The 9,535-nt window shown below is 47.1% G+C and overlaps 1 non-coding gene across 1 annotated transcript; it reads right to left on the minus strand.

Moving 5' to 3' along the window:
- Positions 1 to 9,218: 9,218 nt before the first annotated feature.
- On the minus strand, positions 9,219 to 9,291 carry TRNAF-GAA (transfer RNA phenylalanine (anticodon GAA)). The gene has a single exon. It is a non-coding gene; the product is annotated as a tRNA-Phe (tRNA).
- Positions 9,292 to 9,535: the final 244 nt, after the last annotated feature.

The following is a 9,535-nucleotide window of genomic DNA, read 5'->3' on the forward strand; positions in this document are numbered from 1 at the left end:
GCTCTCCATGACGAGGATGTCACAGCCCCAGATCAGCCCTTGTTTGACTTTTGCTTGTTCCTCATGTCATCATGTTTAATTTTGAAAGAAACTTGAAATGGGGATTGCCTAAACCCTAGCATTAAAGGAATTCACTAGGTTCAACCAAAATATTTCCAGTAAATCCAAATGGCTTTCAAAAATGTTCATCATTCTTGGAAAATGCTGGAAACAGTAACCAGAGGTGATGCACATCTTTCCATGTCATATTTGGGCTCTGGATTAAATCATACTCTATTTGCATTTGGGCATTTAAATGCTATTAAATATTTTAAATGCTCAAATAATCATAAACTAAAATGTTTACTGTAGGATATATTCCCAACAGTGATCATGAGTAGTTTCATGATTTTTGGAAGTGTCTAAGTATTTTTAATAAAGCCCTAAAGACTACAGAATATTAGAAAAACAAAAACAAATTAGAAAACAGAAGAGGGAGAGAAAGTTACCTGGACCTACCTACTATGCAGCCCACCTGGCCGGCCCAGCTGGCGGCCCAGCCCACCAGGCGCTCTCCTGTCGCCTTCCTCCTCGCGCCAGTAGGCGAGGGCGCGTGCCCGACGCGCGCAGCTACACGCCGCGGCCACCTCCTCCCTCCCTGCCTGCCTGGCTCCGCCTCGACGCGTCTGGACGATGCCACGCGACCCCCAGAGCCGTCCGGCTCTCTCTCGCTCTCCCCCTCCTCTGTTCTTCCCGCCCGAACGCCTCCGTCGCCGCCGCTCGCCACCACCGCGGACACCGCCATCCCGGCGACGCCCTGAGATGCCCAAGAGCTCCGCCTAGTATCCCTCTTCCTCCTCGTCGAGCTGTGCAACGCCGGACGCCCCGAGTGCCTCTACGTCGTCGTCTTCAACCTCCCAACGCCGGAGATCCCTCTCGCCGCCCCGCTCGCTCCGGTGCTTCCCCGGGCACGCCGAGGCCACCTCTGCACTCGCCGTGAGCTCCTCTACCGATTCCCCCTTCTCCCATGTCCATTAGCTCAGCGTAGCCTTCGTTTCCGTCGAGACCGAGACCTCACCGGCGCTGGACTTGACGCCGTCGTCGTTTTGGTTCGCCTCCGTTTAAACCGAGCACGTAGCCGTGCTCAGTGCACCCCCAGGAGGCCATAGCACCCCTCCGCACCCCCTGTCATGCTCCCTAACGCCGCCCCCGTGCTAACCCGAACTCCGGCGGCCGCAAAAGAGCTCGCCGCCGTTGACTCCGTCCACCCCCACTCGAACCACGGCCACCCACAGATGCGCCTCGCTTCCCTCTTTCAAACGCGCCCTTCCGCGCGTCAAACGGTGGCCTGTAGGCGAAACCCGAGTCACTCCAGTGCGCCTCCGCCGCGTTTTGGTCGCCGCCGGCGTAACCCCGGCGAGGGTGACGTGGCAGATTAGTTAGGGCTAATGACGCACTTAGTCAACACCTAGTGACACTGACAGCAGGGCCCCACTGACTAATTAAACATAGATTAGTTTCTATTTAGTTTTAACTAATCACAGTGGCCCCACGCGTCAGCGTTGACCATGCTGACGTGGCCATTGACTGGGTCCACATGTCAGTGACCCTAACTAGCACCGTGACACTGACCAGTGGGACCCCACTGGTCAGGTTTGACCCTGGCCAGCCCGTTGACTCGCTGACGCAGTGATGACGTCAGGCTGACGCAGTATTACATTTTCTGGATTTATTTTTAATCAGGAAATTCCAGAAAATAGTATAAACTTCTAAAAATCATATAAAATCAACCGTAGCTCAGAATGGAATAATTTATATATGAAAAATGATCAGAAAAATGCAATCTATCCATCTGTATCATTTCCATGCATGTCAAACTAAGTTATACCTGCTGTATAGGTGAAAAAATGATAATGCACTATTTGAATTCATAGTTTGAATTTGAATTTGAACCTTGAGTTCAAATCAACCCAAACCTTTCTGTTGCTAGTTACATTAGGCCAAATCACGTCATATTGCCATGTCATGATCATGCATCATATTGTGCATTGCATTGATTGTGTTCTTCTTTGTTTGCCGGTGATTGTCCCCTCTCGATAGCCGTGATTCCGACGATGAGTTCGATGACACCGATGAAGAACTATAATATCTTCAGAAGTGCCAGGCAAGCAAACCCCCTTGTTCATTCCGATACAATCCCATTCTCTCGCTCCTGCTCTCTTCTACTGCATTAGGACAACATCGATTCAACTGTTACATGTTGCGGTAGTTGAACCCCTTTTCCTCTGCATGACCTGTCATTGCCACAGTAAATAGATGAAACCCACTAGCATGAGTAGGAGTTGTTTGAGCCCTGATGTGCCTACTCATTCATGCTTGTTTGTCATGCCTGCTACTGCTTAGAGTTGAGTCGGGTCTGATTCATCGGGGATGAATTGGAATGGTGATGAACATGTCCTACTGTGTGTGAGCTAAGTGTGTGAACACGATTTGGTAAAGGTAGCGGTGAGAGGCCATGTAGGAGTACATGGTGGGTTGTCTCATTGAAGCCGTCCTCAGGAACTGAGTTCTGTGTTGGCGATCCATGATACAGTTACTACCACGCATTGGGCCCGAAACCAATGGACCCTCTCGGCTTCTTAATCACCCTTGTCCTCTGTCCAGGAGTTGCAACTAGTTTCTGGTGTTTGTAGTATGCTGGAGGCCGTGGACAGCGCTGACCGAGGGGTGGGCTGTGATGCGGTAGGCACGTGGCACGGTGTACCGGGCGCCCGTTTGGTGTCTCGGGAACCCTGCACACATCGTTCGGGGCCGTATGTGGAAACCTCGGCCGGACTCCCTGCGGATGGAACCTGAATAGGCGATAAACCTGGACTAGAGACTTGAGTGTTTAGGTAGGCTGTGGCCGACTCCCTCGCCAGCCTTCCGCTTGAAGGTTGCCGAGGTACACGACGTGTACATGGTGGTAAGTGGCGAGAGCGTGTGTGTCGAAGTACACCCCTGCAAGGTTAACATCATCTATTCGAATAGCCGTGTCCGCGGAAAAGGACTTCTGGGTTGCCTATAACAGTTCATAGACAAGTGAAAGTGGATACCCTAAAATGCGCAAGATAAGCGTGAGTGCTATGGATGGCGTTCTCGTAGGGAGACGAGAGCGGGTCCATAGTGGAGTATTGATATGGTGAATATGTGGACTCGTGTGCGCCACCTCAAAAGAGTTCCTTGCAGTCATAGTTAGGATAGCCACCGAGTCAAAGCTGGCTTGCTGCAGTTAAACTCCACCACCCCCTTTGTTGATACCGATGCATATGTAGATAGTTCTGATGTAAGTCTTGCTGGGTACATTTGTACTCACGTTTGCTTATTTTATGTTTTGCAGAGAGACGTCAGTCTCGCTAGTAGTTCCGTGTGGACTTCGACGTTTAGCTTGATACCTCAGCTACGATCTTGTGCCCTCGGCGGGATCTAGTAAATAGTCAGGCTTCTCAGCCTTTTTCATTTGTAGATGTCTGTACTCAGACATGTTAAGCTTCCGCATGTGCTCTGACTTGTATGCTCTGAATGTTGGGTCATGAGACCCATGTTTGTAATATCTGGCTCTTCGGAGCCTAATGAATAAATACTCGGAGTCGTAGAGTCTTGTTGTGATGCCATGTTGTATTTGCACATATCGAGCATATTGTGTGTATGATTGAAATGCTTGGTATGTGTGGGATCCGACAATCTAGTTGTCTATCCTTAGCAGCCTCTCTTATGGGGAAATGTAGTCTAGTGCCTCCTTGAGCCATAGTAGTCCGCTACAGCCCGGTTCACCGGAGTCCTGCTAGCCCAGCACTACTGCTCTGGACACTTGACTGGCCGGCATGTGTTTCATATCGTTCCTGTGTCTGTCCCTTAGGGGAAATGTCACGCGGTGACATCCGGAGTCCTGCCTAACCGGCTACAGCCCGGGTTCCCGGAGTCCTGTTAGCCCAGTGCTACAGCCCGGATTCGCACGCTGCTGACCGACACGTTCGATGTTGATTCATGTATGCCTGTCCCCATACGTTAGTGCCGCTTTGGGTTCACGACTAGCCATGTCGGCCCGGGTTCTCTGTCATATGGATGCTAGCGATATTATCATATACGTGAGCCAAAAGGCGCAAACGGTCCCGGGCCATGGTAAGGCGACACCCGTGGGAATACCGTGCGTGAGGCCGCAAAGTGATATGAGGTGTTACAGGCTAGATCGGTGTGACTTGGAATCGGGGTCCCGACAGAGGAGGGAGTAGTTCACCCTCGGGGCTGAGGGTATGTACTAGTAGCTATGTGTTTGATCTCTCTCTCTCTCGTATTCTTGATTTGGCACGATCTTGATGTATCGCGAGCTTTGCTATTATAGTTGGATCTTATGATGTTTCTCCCCCTCTACTCTCTTGTAATGGATTGAGTTTTCCCTTTGAAATTATCTTATCGGATTGAGTCTTTAAGGATTTGAGAACACTTGATGTATGTCTTGCATGTGCTTATCTGTGATGACAATGGGATATCATGTGATCTACTTGATGTATGTTTTGGTGATCAACTTGCGGGTTCAGTGACCTTGTGAACTTATGCATAGGGGTTGGCACACGTTTTCGTCTTGACTCTCCGGTGGAAACTTTGGGGCACTCTTTGAAGTTCTTTGTGTTGGTTGAATAGATAAATCTGAGATTGTGTGATGCATATCGTATAATCGTACCCACGGATACTTGAGGTGACATTTGAGTATCTAGGTGACATTAGGGTTTTGGTTGATTTGTGTCTTAAGGTGTTATTCTAGTACGAACTATATGATAGATCGATCCGAAAGAATAACTTTGAGGTGGTTTCGTACCCAACCATAATCTCTTCGTTTGTTCTCCGCTATTAGTGGCTTTGGAGTGACTCTTTGTTGCATGTTGAGGGATAGTTATGTGATCCAATTATGTTATTATTGTTGAGAGAACTTGCACTAGTGAAAGTATGAACCCTAGGCCTTGTTTCTTAGCATTGCAATATCGTTTACGCTCACTTTTATCATTAGTTACCTTGCTGTTTTTATATTTTCAGATTACAAAACCTATATCTACCATCCATATTGCACTTGTATCACCATCTCTTCGCCGCACTAGTGCACCTATACAATTTACCATTGTATTGGGTGTGTTGGGGACACAAGAGACTCTTTGTTATTTGGTTGCAGGGTTGCTCGAGAGAGACCATCTTCATCCTACGCCTCTCACGCATTGATAAACCTTAGGTCATCCACTTGAGGGAAATTTGCTACTGTCCTACAAACCTCTGCATTGGAGGCCCAACAACGTCTACAAGAAGAAGGTTGTGTAGTAGACATCAAGCTCTTTTCTTGCGCCGTTGCCGGGGAGGCTAGGTAAGCAGCACTCACACCCCGTCAACCAAGCTCTTTTCTGGCGCCGTTGCCGGGGAGGTGAGTGCTTGAAGTGAAGGGGAACGCAGTAATTTCAAAAATATTCCTACGCACACGCAGGATCATGGTGATGCATAGCAACGAGAGGGGAGAGTGTTGTCCACGTACCCTCGTAGACTGAAAGCGGAAGCGTTAGAACAACGCGGTTGATGTAGTCATACGTCTTCACGATCCGACCGATCAAGTACCGAACGCACGGCACCTCCGAGTTCGGCACACGTTCAGCCCGATGACGTCCCTCAAACTCCGATCCAGCCGAGTGTTGAGGGAGAGTTTCGTCAGCACGACGGCGTGGTGACGATGATGATGTTCTACCGACGCAGGGCTTCGCCTAAGCACCGCTACAGTATTATCGAGGTGGACTATGGTGGAGGGGGGCACCGCACACGGCTAAAAGATCAAACGATCAATTGTTGTGTCTCTAGGGTGCCACCTGCCCCCGTATATAAAGGAGCAGGGGGGAGGTGCGGCCGGCCAGGAGGGGCGCGCCAGGTGGAGTCCTACTCCCACCGGGAGTAGGACTCCCTCCCTTTTCCTAGTTGCATTAGGAGTGGAGGGGAAAGAGAAGGGAGAGAGGAAGGAAAGGGGGGCGCCGCCCCCCTCTCCTTGTCCTATTCGGACTAGGGGGAGGGGCGCGCGGCCCTGCCCTGGCCGCCTCTCCTCTTCTCCACAAAGGCCCACTATGGCCCATTAAGCCCCTAGGGGGTTCCGGTAACCCCTCGGTACTCCGGTAAAATCCCGATTTCACCCGGAACACTTCCGATATCCAAATATAGGCTTCCAATATATCAATCTTCATGTCTCGACCATTTTGAGACTCCTCGTCATGTCCGTGATCACATCCGGGACTCCGAACAACCTTCGGTACATCAAAACATATAAACTCATAATATAACTGTCATTGAAACGTTAAGCGTGCGGACCCTACGGGTTCGAGAACTATGTATTTATGACCGAGACACGTCTCCGGTCAATAACCAATAGCGGAACCTGGATGCTCATATTGGCTCCCACATATTCTACGAAGATCTTTATCAGTCAGACCGCATAACAACATACGTTGTTCCCTTTGTCATCGGTATGTTACTTGCCCGAGATTCGATCGTCGGTATCTCAATACCTAGTTCAATCTCGTTACCGGCAAGTCTCTTTACTCGTTCCATAATACATCATCCCACAACTAAATCATTAGTTGCAATGCTTGCAAGGCTTAAGTGATGTGCATTACCGAGAGGGCCTAGAGATACCTCTCCGACAATCAGAGTGACAAATCCTAATCTCGAAATACGCCAACCCAACAAGTACCTTCGGAGACACCTGTAGAGCACCTTTATAATCACCCAGTTACGTTGTGACGTTTGGTAGCACACAAAGTGTTCCTCCGGTAAACGGGAGTTGCATAATCTCATAGTCATAGCAACATGTATATGTCATGAAGAAAGCAATAGCAACATACTAAACGATCGAGTGCTAAGCTAACGAATGGGTCAAGTCAATCACATCATTCTCCTAATGATGTGATCCCGTTAATCAAATGACAACTCATGTCTATGGCTAGGAAACTTAACCATCTTTGATCAACGAGCTAGTCACGTAGAGGCATATAGTGACACTCTGTTTGTCTATGTATTCACACAAGTATTATGTTTCCGGTTAATACAATTCTAGCATGAATAATAAACATTTATCATGATATAAGGAAATAAATAATAACTTTATTATTGCCTCTAGGGAATATTTCCTTCAGTCTCCCACTTGCACTAGAGTCAATAATCTAGATTACACAGTAATGATTCTAACACCCATGGAGCCTTGGTGCTGATCATGTTTTGCTCGTGGAAGAGGCTTAGTCAACGGGTCTGCAACATTCAGATCCGTATGTATCTTGCAAATTTCTATGTCTCCCACCTGGACTAAATCCAGCGTCTCTTGATGTGCTTGGTTCTCTTGTGAAATCTGGATTCCTTCGCCAAGGCAGTTCCACCAGTATTGTCACAAAAGATTTTCATTGGACCCGATGCACTAGGTATGACACCTAGATCGGATATGAACTCCTTCATCCAGACTCCTTCATTTGCTGCTTCCGAAGCAGCTATGTACTCCGCTTCACACGTAGATCCCGCCACGACGCTTTGTTTAGAACTGCACCAACTGACAGCTCCACTGTTTAATGTAAACACGTATCCGGTTTGCGATTTAGAATCGTCCGGATCAGTGTCAAAGCTTGTATCAACGTAACCATTTACGATGAGCTCTTTGTCACCTCCATAAATGAGAAACATATCCTTAGTCCTTCTCAGGTATTTCAGGATGTTCTTGACCGCTATCCAGTGATCCACTCCTGGATTACTTTGGTACCTCCCTGCTAAACTTATAGCAAGGCACACATCAGGTCTGGTACACTGCATTGCATACATGATAGAGCCTATGGCTGAAGCATAGGGAACATCTTTCATCTTCTCTCTATCTTCTGCAGTGGTCGGGCATTGAGTCTTACTCAACTTCACACCTTGTAACACAGGAAACAACCCTTTCTTTGCTTGATCCATTTTGAACTTCTTCAAAACTTTGTCAAGGTATGTGCTTTGTGAAAGTCCAATTAAGCGTCTTGATCTATCTCTATAGATCTTGATGCCCAATATATACGCAGCTTCACCGAGGTCTTTCATTGAAAAACTCGTATTCAAGTATCCCTTTATGTTATTCAGAAATTCTATATCATTTCCAATCAGCAATATGTCATCCACATATAATATTAGAAATGCTACATAGCTCCCACTCACTTTCTTGTAAATACAGGCTTCTCCAAAAGTCTGTACAAAACCAAATGCTTTGATCACACTATCAAAGCATTTATTCCAACTCCGAGAGGCTTGCACCAGTCCATAAATAGATCGCTGGAGCTTGCACACTTTGTTAGCTCCCTTTGGATCGACAAAACCTTCCGGTTGCATCATATACTCTTCTTCCAAAAATCCATTCAGGAATGCAGTTTTGACATCCATTTGCCAAATTTCATAATCATAAAATGCGGCAAATGCTAACATGATTCGGACAGACTTAAGCATCGCTACGGGTGAGAAGGTCTCATCGTAGTCAATCCCTTGAACTTGTTGAAAACCTTTTGCAACAAGTCGAGCTTTATAGATAGTAACATTATCGTCAGCGTCAGTCTTCTTCTTGAAGATCCATTTATTCTCAATCCTTGCCGATCATCGGGCAAGTCAACCAAAGTCCACACTTTGTTCTCATACATGGATCCCATCTCAGATTTCATGGCCTCAAGCCATTTCGGAATCTGGGCTCGCCATTGCTTCTTCATAGTTCGTAGGTTCGTCATGGTCTAGTAACATAACTTCCAGAACAGGATTACCGTACCACTCTGGTGCGGATCTTACTCTGGTTGATCTACGAGGTTCAGTAACAACTTGATCTGAAGTTTCATGATCATCATCATTAACTTCCTCACTAATTGGTGTAGGTGTCTCAGAAACCGGTTTCTGCGATGAACTACTTTCCAATAAGGGAGCAGGTACAGTTACCTCATCAAGTTCTACTTTCCTCCCACTCACTTCTTTCGAGAGAAACTCCTTCTCCAGAAAGATTCCGAATTTAGCAACAAAAGTCTTGCCTTCGGATCTGTGATAGAAGGTGTACCCAACAGTCTCCTTTGGGTATCCTATGAAGACACATTTCTCCAATTTGGGTTCGAGCTTATCAGGTTGAAGCTTTTTCGGCCAAGATAGTAAGGTTATACTCTATATCAGAGCAAATTTCCTTCTTCTTTTTTCTCTGCCAGGAACCAGATTTGAACTGGTGACACGAGGATTTTCAGTCGTCTGCTCTACCAACTGAGCTATCCTGACCTTTTCTCCTAACAAATTCTTATAGGAATTCTGGTAGAATTAGAGAGCATTAAAAATACATAAGCATCACAATCCCAAACTTTAAGAAACGACAACTTTGGTTTCTTGCCAAACCACAGTTCATAAGGCGTCGTCTCAACGGATTTTGATGGTGCCCTATTTAACGTGAATGCGGCCGTCTCTAAAGCATAACCCCATATCTGCTTCACTCTGAAATCAGTAAGAGACATCATAGATCGCACCA

The sequence above is a fragment of the Triticum aestivum genome, chromosome 4D, assembly GCF_018294505.1.
Source record: "Triticum aestivum cultivar Chinese Spring chromosome 4D, IWGSC CS RefSeq v2.1, whole genome shotgun sequence".
NCBI classification, from domain to species: domain Eukaryota; kingdom Viridiplantae; phylum Streptophyta; class Magnoliopsida; order Poales; family Poaceae; genus Triticum; species Triticum aestivum.